Source organism: Rattus norvegicus, chromosome 3, assembly GCF_021556685.1.
Source record: "Rattus norvegicus strain SHRSP/BbbUtx chromosome 3, alternate assembly SHRSP_T2T, whole genome shotgun sequence".
In the NCBI taxonomy this organism is placed as follows: domain Eukaryota; kingdom Metazoa; phylum Chordata; class Mammalia; order Rodentia; family Muridae; genus Rattus; species Rattus norvegicus.
Genome location: NC_141536.1, coordinates 167,164,602 through 167,184,998, shown reverse-complemented (window position 1 = coordinate 167,184,998; position 20,397 = coordinate 167,164,602). Strand labels below are relative to the sequence as shown.

The 20,397-nt window shown below is 48.1% G+C and overlaps 2 long non-coding RNA genes across 6 annotated transcripts; one reads left to right on the top strand and one right to left on the bottom strand.

The window, feature by feature from the left end:
• Positions 1-909: 909 nt before the first annotated feature.
• LOC102554907 (uncharacterized) lies at positions 910-19,597 on the bottom strand. 3 transcript variants are annotated; one of them, XR_015684099.1, is made up of 6 exons: positions 19,055-19,176; positions 18,210-18,300; positions 17,177-17,377; positions 15,543-15,694; positions 15,210-15,331; positions 910-2,345 (listed from the first exon to the last, which is right to left on the bottom strand). It is a non-coding gene; the product is annotated as an uncharacterized LOC102554907 (long non-coding RNA). The 3 variants fall into 3 exon arrangements; XR_015684097.1 differs by lacking the exon at positions 15,210-15,331 and having other exon boundaries at positions 19,055-19,369; XR_015684098.1 differs by lacking the exons at positions 15,210-15,331; positions 18,210-18,300 and having other exon boundaries at positions 19,055-19,597.
• LOC120101830 (uncharacterized) lies at positions 3,338-17,235 on the top strand. Of its 3 annotated transcripts, none has more exons than XR_015684102.1 (6): positions 3,338-3,417; positions 3,540-3,683; positions 3,871-4,075; positions 4,405-4,746; positions 5,771-6,036; positions 17,155-17,235. It is a non-coding gene; the product is annotated as an uncharacterized LOC120101830 (long non-coding RNA). The 3 variants fall into 3 exon arrangements; XR_015684101.1 differs by having other exon boundaries at positions 3,347-3,417; positions 3,540-3,679; XR_015684100.1 differs by lacking the exons at positions 3,338-3,417; positions 3,540-3,683; positions 3,871-4,075 and having other exon boundaries at positions 4,373-4,746.
• Positions 19,598-20,397: the final 800 nt, after the last annotated feature.

Here is a 20,397-nt window from a genome sequence, read left to right as displayed (position 1 = left end):
CACACCTCACACATACACACATATATACACACCACACACACAGGTACACACACCTCACACACACAGATATATACATATATACACACAGACCACACACACAACTCATACACACATACATACACACATCACACATCTCACACATACCTCACACACACATATATACCTCACACACACATACATAACCTCACACACACACTCATACACATATATACATGTGTATACACACTCACACACCTCACCTACACATATACACATTCATATGCACATGCACTCGCACACATGCACATACACACACTCTCACACATACCTCACACACATATGCATACCATACACACACTCACACATATATACCACACATATACACACATACACATTCACACACCTCACATACACATATCTATATACATATGCACACACATGCACATACACATACTCTCACACACACCTCACACACAAATTCACACACACATACCACACATATGCATACACCACACAAATGAACAGCCACTCACTCACACACACAAGCACACACCACATATGTACAACCCCCAGCCCCCACACTTACACATAAAATTCATACTACACACACACACATCACACACATCACACACATACACACACACCTCACATACACATACACTCTCACACATACCACATACATGTGCACACACTTCCAGGCATGCACACACATACCACACACTCACATGCATGCACACACATACACACATTCACACACACATGCACACACACCACCTTTATTCTTTAATCTGACAAGCCATCCTCATAGTCCTTCCTTCTCAGCACGTCCCACCATCTTCTCAGACCTACTGATGGGGAGGTCATCTTTGAGCAGTATTTTGATAAAAAATAAAAAAGAAAGAAAGAAAACAAAAACAATAAAAAGGCCCATTCCAGACAAGCAATTCCCTTGTTTATTGATCTGCCCTGTCAGGTTCTTTTATGCAGACACAGGTTCTATGATAAAACTCCAGTCTTGCCTTTTATGGCAGTAAATAATGCAGTGTGCTTCCCCACTGTTCCCGTGTTGTGCGCGCCTCTCGCTGGCCTCGAGGTTCCGAGCTGGTCTCTCTCCTTCAAGTTGTGTGCTTTCGGAGTCACGATCAATTTTCTTCTCCTGAAGATGGTGGCGTGATGGCCCACTGGAGGCCACTGTCTCTAATTGCCAATTAAACTCCACAGTGTGGGTCTTCCTGTCTGCACTCTCAGCTCTGAGGCTGCTGTCAACAGGCAAATGGGGGCCAATTCCTCAGTCAGAGCCTTGTGGGGCTTCCACCTCCTGCCCCTGGGTGCCCATAAACGGGAAAAGGCATGGTTGTTAGAAGAACAAATGGGACCCCAAGGCTGCTGGAGAGATAACGGCAATGAAGAGTCCAGAGGGTACAGAAGCACCCCAGCTTCTCCCTCGAAGGCTCTGTCAGTGAAGAGTCCAGAGGGTGCAGAAACACCCCAGCTTCTCCCTCACAGGCCCGTGTCCCTGCTGGAGCTCCCTTCCTGGGACCCGGCCAGTTCATCACTGCAATATCTCACCTCTATTCACCGAGGTGAGTTCCTCAGATATTCAAGGCAAGGAGAACCAAGACTGGAATCTACTGTGCAGGAGGATGTCCAAGTTCATGGTGTGGGAGAGCACCTGTGAGCTCCCGGCCTGTCTTTCCCTTTCCCTCCTATATACACAAGGAGTAAAGACGTGCCCTTCCCTGAGAGTCATGGAGGGGTAAGAGACAGATGAGACAGGCTTTTGTGGTAGAGCAGGGCCTTGAATCCTCCAGGGGGCTGCAAGACCAAAAATATGTATGAATGGGGGCTGGTTAGATGGCCCAGTAGGGTTAAGGCTACTGGCTGTGAAGGCCGGGGCTTGAGTTGGATCCCGGGCTGATGTTCAGATGATGGGGTCTGTGGAGGCAGATGAAGAAGTAGTTTGGAGAGCTGGGGCATTTCTGAGCCAGCTTTATCATGGAAGTAATTCACATGGATCATGAGAGACTTAACAGCCTAGTCCCTCTCCTTCAGGGCCTCATGCCAGGGACAATGTAGTGGCTGCAGCCAAGTATTCCCTTCCTGGAGATGGGCCAGTTTCCCAGCGAACCATGGAAGCCAAGCAGAAGCCCATTTTGCCCCCAGCTGGGTCCATAAGCCAGTGGGAAGACCACAGGGGGCCGGGATGAGTATGCCTTAGAGAATCCTCCTGGAAGCCGGCTGAGGAGGCAGGAAAAACCCAAGTTCTGGGAGGACGAAGGCAATCTCTGCGGCCCTTCGATGCACACTGATCGCTTCCCGTGGTTGTAAAATGAACAATTCATCGAAGATTATTTGAAGGCAAATCGCTTTAAGTGTGAGAAATAAAAAGACAAATTGGCAATTGAATTTTGCGAGAGTCTATAAGTGGGTGATTTGCATGGGCGAGGGAAGACATAACAAGCTCTATTGGCAGAAAGGGACATTGTCATACAAGAATTGTTCAGGGAGCGTGGTCAGGCACAGAGTCCCCCCAGCAAAGCGCTTTTCTTTGTAGCTCAGTCTGCTGCAATGCCAGGGACCTGGCACGGCGAGGGAGACCAGGCCAGCAGTGTCAACATCGTGACAGACATTTACATGACTCGTCTTAAGGGGACAAATGTTGAGGCACATCAGGGCTGTCTCTGATGCTCGAGAACTAACGTCAAAACCTGTGATGCTGTTAGCCAAGACACTGCATGGGGAAGCCCAAGAAGCCATTCCACGTAAGCTGCTCCCGACAGCACTGTGGACAGGAAGCTGTTCCCATGAACCATCCCATCTACCAGAAAGGGTTTACAAAGATGGATGAACTCCTGTGTGGGAAGGAGGCCTATAGGGTAGGACAGGACAGACGGAGGGCAAATTCATGGGAAGTGATGTGTTTATAAAAAGATAAAGGGAGGGGCATATGTTCTACGAGAGGTGTAATCAGGTACAGGGAAGGGGCTGCCTTGGCTGTCCCATGCCGAGGCATCCCTTCCCCCTGAGGGACCAGTCACATGATGGCGTAGTAGAGAATGGTTTATTCAGGGAACAGGGAGGGGAGTGAAGGGGGTAGCAGTGGCAGAGAAAGGTAGAGAGGGAGAGAGTAGAGAAGTAGTAGAGGCCAGCCATGAGCACGTGGGGGGAGAGGGAGGAAGGGAATGGGGAGAGAGTAGGAGCAAAAGGGAAGAACGAGACCAAGAGAGGAGCAAGAGAGCAAGGAGGGGGCAAGCAGCTCCTTTTACAGTGAGTCAGGCATACCTGGCTGTTGCCAGGTAACTGTGGGGCGGAGCATACCTGGCTGTTGCCAGGTAACTGTGGGGTGGAGCTTAGACACAATGTCAACTGGGAGGACAGGAGGAAATGTGATGTCTGCCAGTGAGTAGGCAAGGCTGAGCAGTCACCATGAGCACGAAGGCAAGCGGGAGCTGGCTTGACCCTGTCCATCTGAGCACTATTCATCTCAGCTCAGGGAGGCCCAGACGGACAGACCCTGGTTTTGAGAAGGGGCCCCAAGAGGTCTTCTACTTCTTTGGCAGCACTGTGTTGATGGCTGCAGGCTTTGCTGTGAGCTCCCAGCAGACATGATCATCTCTGAGCTCCTTCTACTTCTGGGCTGCCTCCAGAACCCATCGTAATGGGGCAAGATGGGGGAGTGGGTTCCACACTGCCATGAAACGTGTGTACGTAGGAGTCTGGGGGGTTTCGGAGGGTATCAGGTCACAGGCAGCTCCTGGGGACCTGGGCAGGTATACATGTCTGCCCCAGGGCACATTCCACCCCTGCATTCCCCTACAGGCATCTCGGGGGCTTTGATGGTCCTAGGCTCTTGGCAACTGCTGCCTCTCTTTGTCTCATCCCTCTTCACAGCCCTGTAGGAGCCAGGGCTTTTGATCAGATCAGTGTGTGAGCTTCACACAGACACAGAGGAGGAATCCCACTGAGCTCCTGTACCTCCATGCCAAGGTCAGGGACCAGGCGGGGATGCATGGTTGGTTGCTGGCTCTGTGATCCTTAGCCAGGGAGAAACACTTTGAATCTCTGTCAGTCTTGAGCCAGGGGTAAGATGGCAAAGGTAAGAAAGCTCCTCCGTGCTGGGTGACCCGACTTGTGGGCTCCCGACATACATCTGCTTTGCTTTCGGGCACACACACGTGCACCTCTGTGGGGTGGGGTTGGCTTGGGAAACATGGCTTGCCTGGCTTCCTTGGATGGTGATGCTGTAGCTTAAGTCTGTCATGCTGCCCTGACACTCTCCCCCTCCCCTCCCCCTCCCTCCCCTCCTCCTCTTCCCTTCCCCTCCTCTCCTTCTCCCCCTCCCACTCCCCCCTCCCCTTCCCCTTTCCCTGTGACTTGCCCGGATCCTGTACAGAAGGATCCTGAAGACCCTTTCTATTCCTGCAGAGCACATCCCATTCCCTGTGGCCACCAGCTTCTTTCTCAGACGACAGCCATTTTCAAGTGCTAGCAGGTGTTCCTCATGTTGCTCTTCCTACTTCTGAAGGCTCAGAGTCTGTCGGGAGTGGCTCAAGTCATCCCAGGACGGCGAATGGATGTACTCCACAAAGAACTCTGCCACTGGTATGATGTCTGCGATCATACTAGGGCCACAGGACATCTGAGATGTGCGGCCAGTCTGCTGTAAGCAGAGCACCCCTGTGACCCAGACTTTGAAATCCACACTGAGTCCCAGATCTGCTTATTAAAGTCCTGGGGCAGGGGACAACTCAAGAACTAGGACCAAAGGTGAGGAGAGGGCCAAGTGGGAGGCACCGACCAGAAATGAGTGGCTGATATCCATGGTGTGCCTAGGATACCCTGAGACAAGACTGATCGGAAGGAGAAATCCCTGGAAGATCCACACAGAAAGGGTAGCTTCTGTTTGGGGAGTGCAAAGGGCTACCATAGAGATCCCTGAACAACACATATTGGGAATGGTTGTGGCCTGTCAGCCTCAGTTGCTCGGAAAGAGGGCTTCCAGCTTTGCTTTGCTTTCCAGGGTTGTTCATTTCTGCATGGATGATGGGTGCCCTGGTATTTGGAACAGAGCTTGGCGCTGTCTGGGCACCCAGTACATGTTTCTGTGGAGATGAAATGAATGAACCCATGCCATCAGAGAATCTGTCCTTGGACATTGTGAATTGACTTTTGTCTATGTCCCAGGAGGCTGGCCGGACTTTAGTAGCTCATACAGTCTTAGCTCACTGGGGAAACATCTGGGTTAGATGCCAGGAAAAGAGGTGCTGTCCATCTGCTTTGTCACCCTGGGCAGGACGTACAGGCTGCCAAGGTGCTTTTGTGTGTTGGAGGTGGCATGGGATTGTCACTCACAGAACGCTGTCAGCGTTTGGCTCCAGCCTTGACAAGCGGTACAGGAAACACTCGTGAAATGGGTTTGTTCATTTACCACGCCAAGGCCATTTCTCTCCCTTCCCGGGGAATAGGAGACCCAGGAGGATCCACAACCTATGGCTGTCTTGACCTCTCTAGAGGGCAGTCGCTTGCTCCCAGACTCCTGAGCTTCTCCGGCAAGGCGGTTGCAGCCTGGCTCGACTGCCGTGACAACAGATAGGTCCTTGGAAAGCTGGGGGGTGGGGTGGGGTGCAGCCATTCTTGCCTGGCACTGTGAGTGAGGGATTGAGAACAGTCAGGAAGCCCCTGCGCTCTGCCTGGGCTGGGCTGGCACTGGAGTTAAGCAGGGCGGTGGCAGGCATCTTCTGCCTCTTCCACAGGTAAGCCTGCCTATGGCTTTTCCCTCTTCACCTTCCAGGTTTGCTTTATTGACCTGGAGCTTGCCAAGAAGGGAGGAATCTTGACATACGGATGTGCTGGCTCAACAGTCTCTTGGTGTCAGGGAATAAATCAGCCCTGATTGGCCTCTCTCGCAGCCGATGTAGACAAACAACCAAGCAGTTCAATTTTAGCATTTTCAACAACAGACTCCAACACGAAGCTCTCACCTGGTGCCAGGCCCCAGTTGACAGTGTACACCAGGAAGTCCCAGTGAGACCAGAGTACTTTCTCTGGGGGCTGCAGGTAAGAGTTCTGCACAAAGAGCGTGGTATGACAGCAGCTAGAGCATCAGGTCCTGGGGGTCAAATATGATGCTCTGAGGTTCCAGAGGTCAAAGGTGAAATCTAAAAAGGTACGAAGAAGACTCCACTGTCTGCTCGCTGGAGCTGCAGACTGAAGTCTGGCGCCTTCATGGGCTGTGGAAACTGGTGACTTGTTCAGCCAGAAGATAGAGGAGTGTGTGGCCTTGACAGGGTAGCAATCTGTGGGCCACATGGAGGAGGATTCATCGTGGCAAGGAATGTATTGGGCCTGGTGGAATGTGACTCCTCCCTGTACAGCTGTTCCACCCTGAGCAGGTCACCTGCCATGTCTGTGTCCCAGCATCTCTCGGTCTGAGGATGTATGATGGGATGGAACACATGTGTGTGCTACTCTGTCTAGTCACCGTGCTGAGATCATCCTCCTCAGGAAATGGGCATGTGGAGAAGGGGACAGATGCCTTTAGATGGAGGAGACATCGCTGGTCTGATTGACACTCTGAAAGCGTGGTACAGAATGTGTGAACATGCATATGAGTACATGTAAACATGTAAGAACATGCGTCAACATACATGAACGTGATGTGAGTGTTGTGAGCCTGTGTGCATATACAGCTTGCTGCGTGGTGCAGTTGGTTGAGTGGTTCGGAACCTCTAGCTCTACAAGCACCTGAAGCTCTACACTGCATTCAAGATTCTGGAATTTTCCACTGACATGGTAAGGGGTGGTACCCTAGAGCCTTGTACTGAGCCTAGGCAGAACCGAAGACTGCTAAGCGCCAGTTACTCAGTCCTCAGAGACTCTGCTGCAGGTTCCCTGGCTGTCCCCACACAGAGGGGAGGCTCAATACTGAGAGACAGTCATGTGCTCAAGGGCTGTGTGGTGCAGGTGGGTAGACTTTGCGGACTGGAACCACTGGGTCAACTTTTATCAACACTGTGACTAAATACTTAAAGAATTATGTATTTTGCTCATACATTCAGAAGGTTCAGTCCACAGCCACATGCTCTTGTCTAGAACATCATGACGGCTTTGTGACATGCTCCACACCATGCTCTTGTCTAGGACATCATGATGGCAGGAGGCTATGACAGATGCCAGTTATTCAACCATGACAGAAAGTAGAGAGGGAGCTACGGGAGGTGCAAGGAGCAGGGCTGCAGGCCACTCCCCTGATGACATGTCTCCCGTAGCTAGGCCTCACCCACCTTCCCCTGTCTGCCAATACCACCAGTATGATGTTCTGACTCTAGCAAGGGATTGTCCCTTTGGTTAGAGATCCTGTGGTCTCTGGTAACGTCCTCACAGGCCCGGCTATGAGTGTGCTTCTCTGATCTAGGGGGGTCTCAATCCAGTCAAAGAGACACTGAAGCCTGCCGTCCACACTCTCACTAATCTACAGTGTGATGGTCAGTTTTGATTGTCAACTCAACACTAACATCACCTGGGAAGAGAGGCCAGTGACGATTTACCTAGACCAGGCTGCTCTGCGGAATGTCCTCTTGACTACACTAATTGAGAGGACTCAACCCACTGTGGTTGTCAGCTCTTCCAGGGCTCGGAGCCTGAGCTATGCAGGAATAGAGAAAAGCAAAATCAGTCAGGCATCCATTTTCTCTCTGCTGTTGCCTGCGGCTGTGACTTGCTGCTTCACGTTCCCGCCTTGACTTTTTCCCTCTAAGTTGCTTCCTGTCAGGGTGTTTCGTCATAGCAACAGAAATGAAGGTAGGGTGTGGAGCTTCCGCAACATTCCCAGGAACCTGCCTCCGTGACTGCCTAAGCCAAGAGGCTGTCGGCTGAGCCCCTGGCTTTGTGAAGTGTTCCACAGCACTGCAGGGCAGCGGGCGACAGCCGCATCTGAGGCCAGGATGAATACGCAGAGTGATGTGACGCTCCAGGTGGCTGTGCCAAAATTAAAATCTGCCTGCACATAAGACGGTGCTCTTCAAGGGTTCGGAAAAATCAATCCTACCTCAGCTAGAAATGACGGTTAAAGCACACTGGATATGCGTTATCAATACTGTGCCTACTTCCGGGATGGCAGCGAAGCTATTCATATCTTCACTTAAAGCCTGTAATTCTTTCTGTACAGACACCTCTGGAACTCAAGTCAATTCATTAACAATGCATGGAATGCATTTACAGGCAGGCTTTCTGCCGGTTTATGAAGTGAGTGTAAGGTAGGCTCTTCTCACATGGGACCGGCACGGACTGTGGCCCCTTTCTGCAATGAAGTCTAGACTCCAGCTGTTTGGAAGATGGCAGGCCAGCTATTCGGGGAGTGACCCATGTGATCTCACAGGGCGCCGCACTTAGGAAAGCCCTATGCTGGGCTCTGTGCTTAACAGGTATGGCTCAGGGATTCTTAGTGTTGTAAAGAAGGATTCCGTAGAGGACTAGGGGAAATGGACAACCCCATGCCTTCCACTCTACTCTAGACAGAGGCTAGCTCCTGGTCAGTTTAACACTCTTCCTCACACTGAAGTTTGTTTGCTGCTCCTAACACAGACATCCTGCAGCACAAGCAGCAATGGCAAACCTCAGACAGGCCAAAACTCACAGAAAACAAAAACAAAATCACAACCTCCCCAAACTCTCCCAGCTCCCCACAAAAAAAAAAAAAAAAAAAAAAAACAAAAACAAAAACAAAAAAAACCTGAGTCCCGAGGTCAGCATCAGAGCAAGACTGAGATATAGAGCGGACTTGTAGTTATGCAGGGAGTTAAACAGTGAGATTAGTGTGCTCCTGGAAAGGCAGGTGTCATGTCAAACAGGTAATGGGAGCAGAGAGAGGGAGCCCCAGTGAGACTTGGAGGATGGAAGGACAGAGAGGATGCTGAGGACAGGGCCCTCAGCAGCAACAGAGAACTCCTACGTTGGGTCCTGAGGGGAACCATCGAGTTTGAACTGCACACTGTAAGGCAGTAAAGGGACACACAACAGAATATTCTGGACGAACAGGAAAATGTCAGAAGGCGTAACGTGATGGAAAACCAAGAAGCAGTATAAAGGACAGCAGTGGAGGGGACATTTGATGTCATGGTGGCTGGGGACTTACTTGACTAACGTTAAGAAACTTGCAGGAGGTAACCACGAAAAGGAAATCACGCAATGAAACCAAACAGCAGCCTGTCCCTCCGCACATCAAACACAAACTGCGGGAAACGGACTAAGGGAAAACCTTGAAAGCACACAGAGGAGGAGCCGTCACACGCGGAGAAGAGAGAGGTACACATCCAGTAGGCTCCACAGCTGGGTAAGGAAGGGAGAGGAAGAGGACCAAGGAAATGTAGGCGCTGAGCCTCTGCCAAATACAAGTTCTGTATCCAGTGTTAAAATGAGTCCTTAAAAGTGGGGAGACAGAGGGGTTGGGGATTTAGCTCAGCGGTAGAGCGCTTGCCTAGCGAGCGCAAGGCCCTGGGTTCGGTCCCCAGCCCCGGAAAAAAAAAAGAAAAAAAAAGTGGGGAGACAGACTTCTCCAGACAAGCGAAACTCAGGGGGTTCACTGCTAGCCAAGGCGATCTGCTACTGTCACCCTTTGTTTTCTGTTGCTCTGACTGACAGCCAAAATAGCGTGGGGAGAAAGGACTTATTAAATGATACGAGTTCAGGAGCTAGTCTACCACTGAAGGAAGTCAGGGCAGGAGCTGAAGCAGAGACCAGTGCACTCTCTCCACCTTGCTCAGACACTTTTCTTAGACAGTTCAGGCCCGCCTGCCTATGGACGGAGCGGGCCACAGTAGACTGGGATCTCCTACAGCAAACCCCAGTAATAACCGCAGGCCAACCTGAGAGATCCAATTCTCAATCGAGATTCCCTCTTCCCATGTTGTGTCAAGTTGAAACTAAAGGCGAATCACGGCAATATACCCCCTGTCAACTTAGAACATTGGCAGAAGATTCCTCAGAGAGAGCACAGAATGTGTATGAAGAAGTGGGGAGTCAGGGACAGGGAGAACAGAGTGAGCAGAAGAGGTCTGTCTCTCTCACCCTTAAGTGGTAATGAAAGCTGAGTGTTTAAGGACAGCAGCAATGCCGTGTGGGTGTGGTGTTTAAAGAACTGGGTTATTAGGAACGATGACAGTAATGGGGAGGACATGGGGCAGTAGCCTGAGGAGGACATCAGGACACTAGCCTGAGGAGAGTGTGGAGCACTAGCCTGAGGAGGACATCAGGACACTAGCCTGAGGAGAGTGTGGAGTACTAGCCTGAGGAGGACATCAGGACACTAGCCTGAGGAGGGTGTGGAGCACTAGCCTGAGGGGAATGTGGAGCACTAGCCTGAGGAGGATATCAGGACACTAGCCTGAGGAGGGTGTGGAGCACTAGCCTGAGGGGAATGTGGAGCACTAGCCTGAGGGGAATGTGGAGCACTAGCCTGAGGAGGGTGTGGACTAGCCTGAGGAGGACATGGGGTACTCGACTTTAAAGGGATCACTCTACTTTGAGTCACAAAATGTCACCTTTAAGGTACACTAAGGGAACCATTAAAATATTATAGTAATGGATAGCTAGGCATGATGTTGTGTACAGCTAATATTAGCTTGCTAGAAGTTGAGACAGGAAGATTATGAGCTTAAGGCAAGCCTAGGCTACATGGTAAGACCTTGTCTTAAAAGAATTGTACATTAGGAAAGGAGAGACAATGTAGTCACACCAAAGGTTAAATAGAAAATGTAGATGGAAGGGAAGAAAAGGATTACTGAAAACTATAAAAACACTTTACATGCCTGATAGATGGGGACACAAACATAGTTAACAATCACCTTCACATTTTATTTACTCAGGTGTGTGTGTGTGTGTGTGTGTGTGTGTGTGTGTGTGTGTATGTGCCCATGTATGTGCAGTGTAAGTAGAACACAGATGATGGCATTAGACTCCCTGGGATTGGAGTTACAGAAGATTGGGAGCCACTGTGTGGGTACTGGGGAGTGAATCTTCATATCCACTAGAGTAGTTAGTGTTCTTAAACTCCGGGCCATCTTTCCAGACCTCCAGTAGTCATTTCTGAAGACAAAGTGTTTAAATGCACCAAATGAGGGGCAGTGACAACCAGAGTGGGGCTTTTAAAGCCCAACTGTATGTCAATGATAGAAATCCAATTTAAGAACCATTCAGATGGCTTTAGTAAAGAGCGGGGAAAAACAGAACCACAGGAATTTCCGTGTCAATTCAGACATGCAGGCGCCAGAGAACAGATGAACATGAGGTACAGAGAGGGTGCTGGGTGTCACCACTGCCCCAAGAAGACAGAGCAACCCAAGTCGCTGAGTTAGCAAGGAATGATGTGTAATAAGTGGGGTACGACATCCCTAATAGAACTGCAAAGAGGAACAGATAAACACACTCCTGTGCCTGGCCTCTTCAAAATCTTCTCTCGGTAATTGATTGATTAAGCAGGCAGGAAATCAGTAAGGATATTGTTGAGCTGAATAGCATCATCCATCAAGTTGATCTAATTGACATTTAGGGAATTCTCCATCTAATAAGAGTGGCGAACACATCCTCCTCAAGTGATATGGACGACTCACTGAGACAGACTTCAGCCCAAGGCTCACAATGACGCTTACGTCGTAGAATCCACATGGAACGAGTCCTTAGGCTGTAAAGGAACTAACAGTCACTGCAGGAAGATCAGGGACTCTCCCTAAATTTGGAGGGAACCCAACACTCCTTTAAATAATACAAGAGAAATGAATCTCAGGGGAACATTAAATTTTTTTTGAATAAACGAAAATAGTTTTTAAAAAGTCCAAAGCATCAAGATATGCATGGTACAGAGAAGGCAAGTGCTAAGTGGAAATCTGCAACTGCAAACACACATATTGGGAAAGAGGGGGGAAAAAAAGGTTAAAAAAATCAATACTCAAGTTGTATATTAGGAAACGAGAGACAGAAGAGAAAGTTACGCCAGATAAAGCAGGCAGTGAATATTAATCAGGGTTAAAATAGAAAAAAAAAGTCATGGGTTGTGCGATGGCTATTCCCGGTTCAGGCTACATCTGGAAAGAACTACAGTCCAGAAATGGAGGGCTCACCTGTGATCCACATCCTGAGGCTGGAAGACACACGCTTCTGATCCGCATCTTGATGTGGGATGACACACACTTTTGATCTGGGATCTTGAGGCATAGCAGCCATGAAAAGCTTAGGTCTAGGCAAAGTAGTACATGCCTTTAATCCCAGAAGACAAAGGCAAGCAGGTCTCTGAGTTCAAGGCCAGCCTGGGACAGAGTAAGTTCCGGATTCAGGCGTGATGGTACACAGTTTTAATCTGGGCCATACCTTCTGGTGGAGGCCATATATAAGGACATTGGAAGAAGGACGATTCGCTCTTCGACTGCTTGCACTTACTTTCCAGTATGTCTGTTGGAACCTACTTCAGGATTTCAGCATATACAGAAAACCAGCTGAAACACCGGGCCTTGTACGACTGAGCAAACTTCGAGATTCTTGGACTTGCCATTCATTGCTGCCCGTTATTGGGTTAGTTGGACTGCAGATTGTAAGTCATTCCAATAACTTACCTTAATATACAGAGATATTCCATAAGGTTTGTGACTCTAGAGAATCCTGACTAATTCCGGTAGATTCCCTCTCATGACATGGATCTCAAGCTGGGCCAGTCATTGCTTGACCATCTCCTCAATTTCTACTCTATCTCTACTCATGAATCTTGAAGGAGGGATAAATTGTGGGTCTAAGGTTTTGTGGTTGGATTGGTGTCCCAGTCCCTCCATTGGAAGTCTTGCCTGGTTACAGGAGATGGCTGCATTTCCATCTACTCGGGCTCCCTATCCTCCATCGCTAGGAGTCTTGACTAGAGTCACCCTCCTAGATTTTATCTCACCCCAGAAATGCACCCCATTCCTAGTGCATCTTCCATTACTCTTTCCCTCTATCCTCCCTCACCTGACCCCTCACATTTCTATCCCACCCCTCCCCCATTCAGACCCCTTCCCCTGTCCACCCACAATGTCTATTCTACTTCAGTGAGATTCATATGTCCACCTTGGGCCCTTAGCTTCATTGGGCCTGTGGTTTGTAGCATGGCTAATATTTACTTATAAGTGAGTACACACCATGTTTGTCTTTCTGGGTCTGGGTTAGTTAATTCATGATATTTTCTAGCCTGCAAATTCATTGCTTTTAACAGCTGAATAATACTCCATTGTGTGAATGTATCACATTTTCTTTATCCATTCTATACCTGAGAGACATATAGGTTGGTTCTAGTTTTTGTTTATTATGAATAAAATTGATATGGACATAACTGAGCAGGTGTCCCTGTGGTATGGTGTAGAGTGTCTTTTGGGTATATGCTCAGGAGTGGTATAGCTCAATCTTGAAGTAGATCTACTCTCAATTTTCCAAGAAAACACAAATTTGATTTCCAAAGTGGCTGTACAATTTTGTACTCCCATCAGCAGTGGAGGAATGTTTCCCTTGTCTGCAACCTTGCTGGCATGGATGAATGTTCCTCTTGTTCTACATCCTTGCCAGAATGGAGTGTTGCTTGAGTTTCTGACCTTAGCCATTCTGGTGGATATAAGATGGACTCTCAGAGTTGTTCTGATTTGCATTTACCTGATGGCTAAAGATGCTGAACATTTCTTTTAGTGCTTCTTGGCCAATAAAGATTCATCTGCTGAGAATTCTGTTTAGCTCTGTACCCTACCTTTTAATTTGGTTATTTGGTTTGTTGGTGTCTAGTTTGTTCTTTATACATTTTGGATACCAGCCCTCTGTTGGATGTAGGGTTGGTGAGGATCTTGGCCTTTGCCTTATAGAATCTTTTGTTAATGATAATCTGCAGTACTTGTAGACAGAAGCCTAGTATAACTGTCATCAGAGAGGACTCAGCCAGCAATGGATGAAAACAGAGACCCACAGCCAAACATTAAGTCAAGCTTGTGTAATCCTGCAGAAGAAAGGGAGTAAGGATTGTTGGAGCTGGGGGGATCAGGGCACCACAAGAAAATGCCTCACAGAATCAACTAACCTGGATACATAGGGCATAAACACTGAACACTAACCAGAGAGCATGCATAGGCCCTCTGCACATAAGTAACTGTTATGCATCTGGGTCTTCATGTGGGACTCCTAACAGCAGGGACAAGGGGTGTCTCTGACTCTGTTGCCTGCTTTGGGGACTCTTTCCCTTAACTGGGGTGCCTTGTCTAATTTCTATGGGAGAAAATGGGCCTAGTTTTTCTGCAACTTGATATGCCAAGGCTGGTATCTGATAACCTTAGGAGGCCTTCCTTTTCTGAAGAAAAAGGGTGGAGGAGTGGAAGGAGGTGGGGGAGAGGTGGTGGTGAGGAACTGGGAGGAGCAGAGGGAGGGAAAACTGTGGTTACAAAGTAAAGTAAATAAATAAGCCAATTTAAAAAAGATATTTTATTGACATAATTAAATTAATTTAAATTAATTAAATTTAAAAATAAAATAGGATAAAGAAAGGCGGAAAAACTCAGAACTATTTCTTTGAAATGGTTAATGAAGCTAAAAAATAGAGAGGTCAAAAATTAAATAACAGAAACAAAAGAGACCACTTCCACTGATTGCACAGAAATGAAAGAGAGAGGAGAGTCACAACCCTTCTGCTCATAGCTTCCACCACTGTGGCAAAATGGACTGATTTAACTTTTAAGGCAAAACCATAGAGTCACCCGAGGAAAACTAAATGATGATCAGATAATGTATTCATGAAATTAATACTATCAGTTATTAATGACCTTCAGAAATGCCAAGCCCAGGACAGAGTGCATTCTGCTGAATACTGAAGTTGGAAATGGTACTGTCCTAATATAATCTCTACCTACAAGCTCACCTCACATAGCTAGCAGCCTGCTGATGCCAGAACCAGAGTCAGACATTTCAAGAAAGAAAACTGTATAGACGCGCCTCGTTTGTGAGTTTAGATGCAATACTCTTCATTGGAATGCTAGAAAGTTGAATGCAAAATGTATAAAAACAATCACGCACTGCAACTGTGCAATGCGCAACCAATGTTCACATGAACAATGTCAGGGGGGAAAGTCACATGACCACAGCAGTAGGCTCAGAGAATGCAGGCATCAAATCCCAGCACCCATTCTGGACACAAATGCCTAATGCAATTCTGAAAGTCAAAGCTGAAGGGAGGACATTACCTGAGCTCAAGACTGGTGATCAAGGGAGTGTAGTCAAGACAGTGTGGAACTGGAGAGTGCTAGCCTGATCAACAGAGCTGGAGAGGGGATAGCCTGATCAACAGAGCTGGAGCGGGGATAACCTGATCAACAGAACAAATGAGAGATCTAGGAGTAAATACCACAGAGTCAGATGATCTGTGACAAAGCTGGGAAAGACGGGGAAGAGTACTACTTTTAACCAGGGTGCTGAACATCTGAGCAAACAATTGCCCTTGAGGAACTTAGACCCAGACCTTATACCCTTCTTTCGAACTAGCTCAGGCAGATCCCTGACCTAAATGTGAGACCTACCTGTGGATGTGGTTGGGAAGTGAAGGAGGCAATCAATACCCAGGCTTCAACTTGCAAGGTCTCGGTAAACCGTTCTTTCAAGGTCCATACCATGAAAAAAAATCTAAATGAGATGTAGAATTGTGATAATCTTTCAAATTTTCTTCTTGAATCTAAACAGAAACAAAACAACACAACCCTAATAAATCAACAAAACAAAATTAAACAAAACCAGCATCCAATTTCGGACTCTGGTTGATGCTGACAGTCCGGTATTCTGAGAAGCTGGCCTGATACTGATGGCTAAGCCACAGTGAACTCTTGCTCCATACAGTGTAAGCCACCCAGAGAAATGGACACAGAGAGAAGTAGCCATGCCCTGCTGAGTTGAGGGAGGCTCTTGAATCTCTGGAAATTCTGAAAGGGACTTTACTTTAAATCCCATGAACTGAACAACTCACAAATCTAAGGAAGTCCCTGAAATTGAACAGATGCATACCCACTCTCTCTCCAAGGTCATATAAACAGTAAGGATGGCTGAGGAGACACAGATCAGCAGAGCTGCCTTGGAAGAGGCTCTATGCCATATTAAGATGCCTGAAAATTGTTCAGGAAATGCATGGCTCCATCTTTTATGAGCTGTTACCCATGGTGGGTAGGTGTTCTATGAAACAGATGTCTTTGATTCATCTTTTTACTTTTAAGTAATGTCAATGAAGTCAATAATTTATCAATCTAGACCTCAGGTATAGTGTTACTTCTGTCTCTCATCAGTTTCCTATCTGGGGAAAGTCAGCACTTGCATTGAGTATTCCCAGGAAAAGTGTCACACAACATTTGTTCCTCCACCAGTCTTTTCTGTCACTTTCTTCCTCAGAGTCCCCAAGGTTCCCTGTGTATGTACAGCCTCATAGCAGCACCTATGAAAATGGGTTGTCCTGTGCAGTTGGGTATGGAAACCATGCTGGATGTGAAGACACCAGTAGTCTGGTATCTTCTCCAGGGACCTTTGCACAGCCAAAGGAAGAAAGAACCCAAGTACTGTTTGCTTCTGCTATATCACAGAAGTCAGCAGCTGTCAAGATGCCGCATGGTAGCCTGGAGATGGAAAGAGGGGAGGTTAATTAACAGGAGAAAAATAAGAGGGAAAACAGAAAGGCAGGAGGCAGGGGGCAGAGTCTAGAACCCCTGTGTGTGGAGGGAAGTCAGTGGGAAAGCAGGGAGGGGAGAGAGTAAGAACAGTCCCTAAACTTGGACTGCAGGTGGCCGGTGACTGTCCCAGCAGGGTCTGTGGTTATAGATGGTTCCCATCCTGCACCAATGTGACACTCAAGTCCCCTAGATGACAGGGAAACAGAAGCCATGGAGCTATATCCCTTGGCCCAGAAAATCACTTGTCAGCCATGGCCAAGAGAGTGAAGACTTGGAAGGGTGTTTATTTCTTCTTTGTCTTTGATTTTCATGACTCAGTTTTACCTCTCTTTGACCCTGTGCTTGAACAGAGCCCTAGAGATGGTTGCTTTTGAATCTATTCAGATTTTGTGTGTATCTGATGCCACGATGCTAAAAATGTTCCTGGTTGCCTGGTATCCTCCCTGACTCATGTCCCACTGTTTGATGACACTTTTCTTAGATCAGTTGCAATAACTTCTTACCTGGAGTCCAAACAGCGGTGGTGCAGAGGAGAGAACACGGCAGTCCTCTGCAAAGCAGGGAAGTTCAGTCTCCTGTCCAAACCCAGCTGAACAGCTCGGACAGTGACGTTGCCTCTCACTGCCTGTCCACCTTGCAAGCCAACAGCTGCTACTGATAATGGCAGTTTTGCACAGCACGGGGCCCTGGTTCATTTGCTGCCCCTAATGTGAAAGAGAAACAATTGACTGATATATGCTCAATACATCATCATTATCAACAATACTGTCGTTTCACAGAGAGGCACACGGCTGGCTCCTGTACTTTCAAAGTCTTTAAAAGCCACAGATTCATAGAGAAGCCCCAACTAGAGTTTGAGCAAGAATAGCTTCGCTCAAGGTGCGAAGCATTTAGTGCTAAACAAATTCCCTTTCTCATAGCTGTTACCACAAACAATGTGATTCAATGTAACAAGACTGCTAACAGAATTGCGGAAGAGCCAAGAGCAGGCTGCTCTGGTACAGGCTTAGCTACCGTGAGCACTGATATTCTCTGCCACTACTGCAAATGGTCTGCTTCACGGTTCTCTTCACTTCCCCTTTTAAATGTATTCGTGAATAATCACTGTACTAAGGACAGGTTTATAGTGATATTTTCATTCAAGAGCACCATGTGCTTCCACTGGATTGCCCCCATCTCTCTTTTCTGTTTCCTTGCCCCCTTATTGCTGGTCTCTTCTTTCTTCCCAAGTAGTTTCCTTATACTTTCTTGTCATATATGCACTTAAAGCCTAGCTTCATACATGGAAGGAAACATGGACTATTTGGTTTCCTGACTATGGCTTCTTTGATTTAACACGATCTCCAGTCCTATCCATCTCCTCCTCCTTTGTGGCTGGATACAACTCTGTAGTGTACAATGATGACAACTGATGACAATTTTGATAGGTGGCTGCCCCCCGGAGGGCTTCCATGATGAGTTTGGGGGATGTCTCAGCCATCACTAGAGGTACAATCCTGCCCTCTATGCCACAGAGAGACTGGATAGGCTACTTACTGTGTGCTCTGCTCCCAGTCAAACAAAGCAAAGACCTGAGGAAGACTTTCTTAGTCCGATGTAGAATTGAATGGGATGGAATGTTTATTATCTGGAAAGGAGAGGAAAGAAGAGGGAGGGGGAGGGAGAGGGGAGAAAAGGGGGAGAGGGAGAGAGGGGTGGAGGGGGAGAGAGGAGAAGAGCAGAGGGAGAGAGGGGGAGAGGAGGAGAGAACTATCTCAGAGATCACCATCAAAATTTCTTTCCTCAGGAACCACACACCTATTCTTTGGAGACAGTGCTTGGGTCTCGCTGGCATAGGCTATACTACACTTAGCTTCTTACATGGGTATTGAGGATTGAATTCAGGTCCCCATGTCAGCAGGGCACCTCCTCAGCTCCAGTTATGCTTTTCATAGACAGAGAATAAATGTGTGGCTCACCTTTCACACCCAGGCTCTCTCTGGCTTCCTCAGTGTAGAACACGAGGGATTTCAGAGCACGTGACCACGGCCATCAGCTCAGCCATTTTCATCTCTGGGTCCTGCCAGAGCGGCTTACTCCTGCTCCCCACCACAGAGATAACCCAAACACCATGCTATCTGCCTTGTCTCTACCGCTCCCACCCCCACCCAAGGCTGGCAAGCCCATGGGAGCGGGCATGGCGCCAAAAGAGAGACTGAGATCTGCTAACGCTCAGTCTTCTGTGCTGCATCCAAGTCTGTTCACACCTCAGAAAGCATTATTGCGCTTACATTTCCCGACAATTTTTCGCCATTCATATTTAAATTACGTTCCTTTGAGAAGGAGAGAAAGACTGGGAATTTTATCAAGAGGCAAATACTGTAGGCAGGGAGGAATCTCACCTTTTATTATCAAATGTGTAAACCATTTGAACAGGAAACAAACTCTTTAAAGAGGGCCTTCCATGCCAGGAGCCGAGGGACGGACCGAGGGCTCACACTCGGGTCGCCATGTTTAATGAGCTGGGTAGCCAGGCAACGCTGACGCGAAGAAGTAGGTCGCTTTACGTCAGGTAAAGCAACTGCGAGTGCGTCTGGCTACCAATAAGCTGAGACTCAACCCCAAAGCTGCTCAGGGCTCTCCTCCAGGAGATCATACCCCAAAGCAACAGGACCTGCAAGCTCTTCTCAGGAGAAGATACGTTGAATTTAGACAGCCTGTATTAAGACATTGACATATGGTATTCAGTTTTCAGTCTTAGGAAAGTACTGACTCAGAATACCTCCTCCTGCCCCCAAAATGGTGGCCGCAGAAATATATGGGGGTGACAGAGCACATGATTGTTTCCAAGAGGAATGAGCTCTGGAGTTGTCTTCCGTTGGTCTCGGGGAAAGACAACTCAGCAGCTCTGGTCTGAGCAGCTCCAACCTGGTCTGTCCCAGGCAGAACCTCAGCCTACTCCACATCTACCAATGATCTCAGACCTTGTTCCCACTAAGCTTCTGGATGGCCCCTTCTGTGGGTCTGGCTGCCCATGAGCTGATTCCTATGCTGTACCCAGATGAGAGGCTTCCTGTTGTTCCTGGTCTCTAAGCCCCCAGCAGGGCAGAAGCAGCAATGGGATTCAAAAGATTGCAGGGCTGGGGTTGGGGCTGGGTAGGGCTGTGGTGGGGCTAGGGTGGAGCTGATGAGGGGCTGGATGGAGCTGGGGTGGGGCTGGGAAGGACTGAAACATTTCTGAAAAGCAGAAAGTGAGGCTCATGGTAAGGGAGAGGGCCCTACAATGGTGTGAACATTGTCCCCAGAAGACACACCCACCCAGAACCTGTGAGCGCAACCTTCCTTAGAGCAAAAAGCTCTTTTTAAGAACAAGTGCATAAAGGACCTCAATGAATCAGCTCGGATTTTCCAGGCAAACCTTAAGAGGGTAGTGTCCTAAGAGACAGAAGAGAGGAGGGTCATGTGATCACACAGGAGGGAGCTGTCATGTGATAACACAGGAAAGAAGTGTCATGTGATGACACAGGAGGGGTCATGTGATGAAAGAGGAGAGAGTGGTCATGTGGTGATGACACAGGAGAGAAGGGTCATGTGATGACACAGCAGAGAGGGTCATGTGATGGCATTGGCAGGAGAGAAGGGACCCAGCTACTAGTCAAGAATTCTAAGTGGTTCCATGGCCCTAGGCAGTGGGAAGAGACAGGGTCACTCGATGCTGTTTCAGTGGGAGCTGAACCAGAGCATG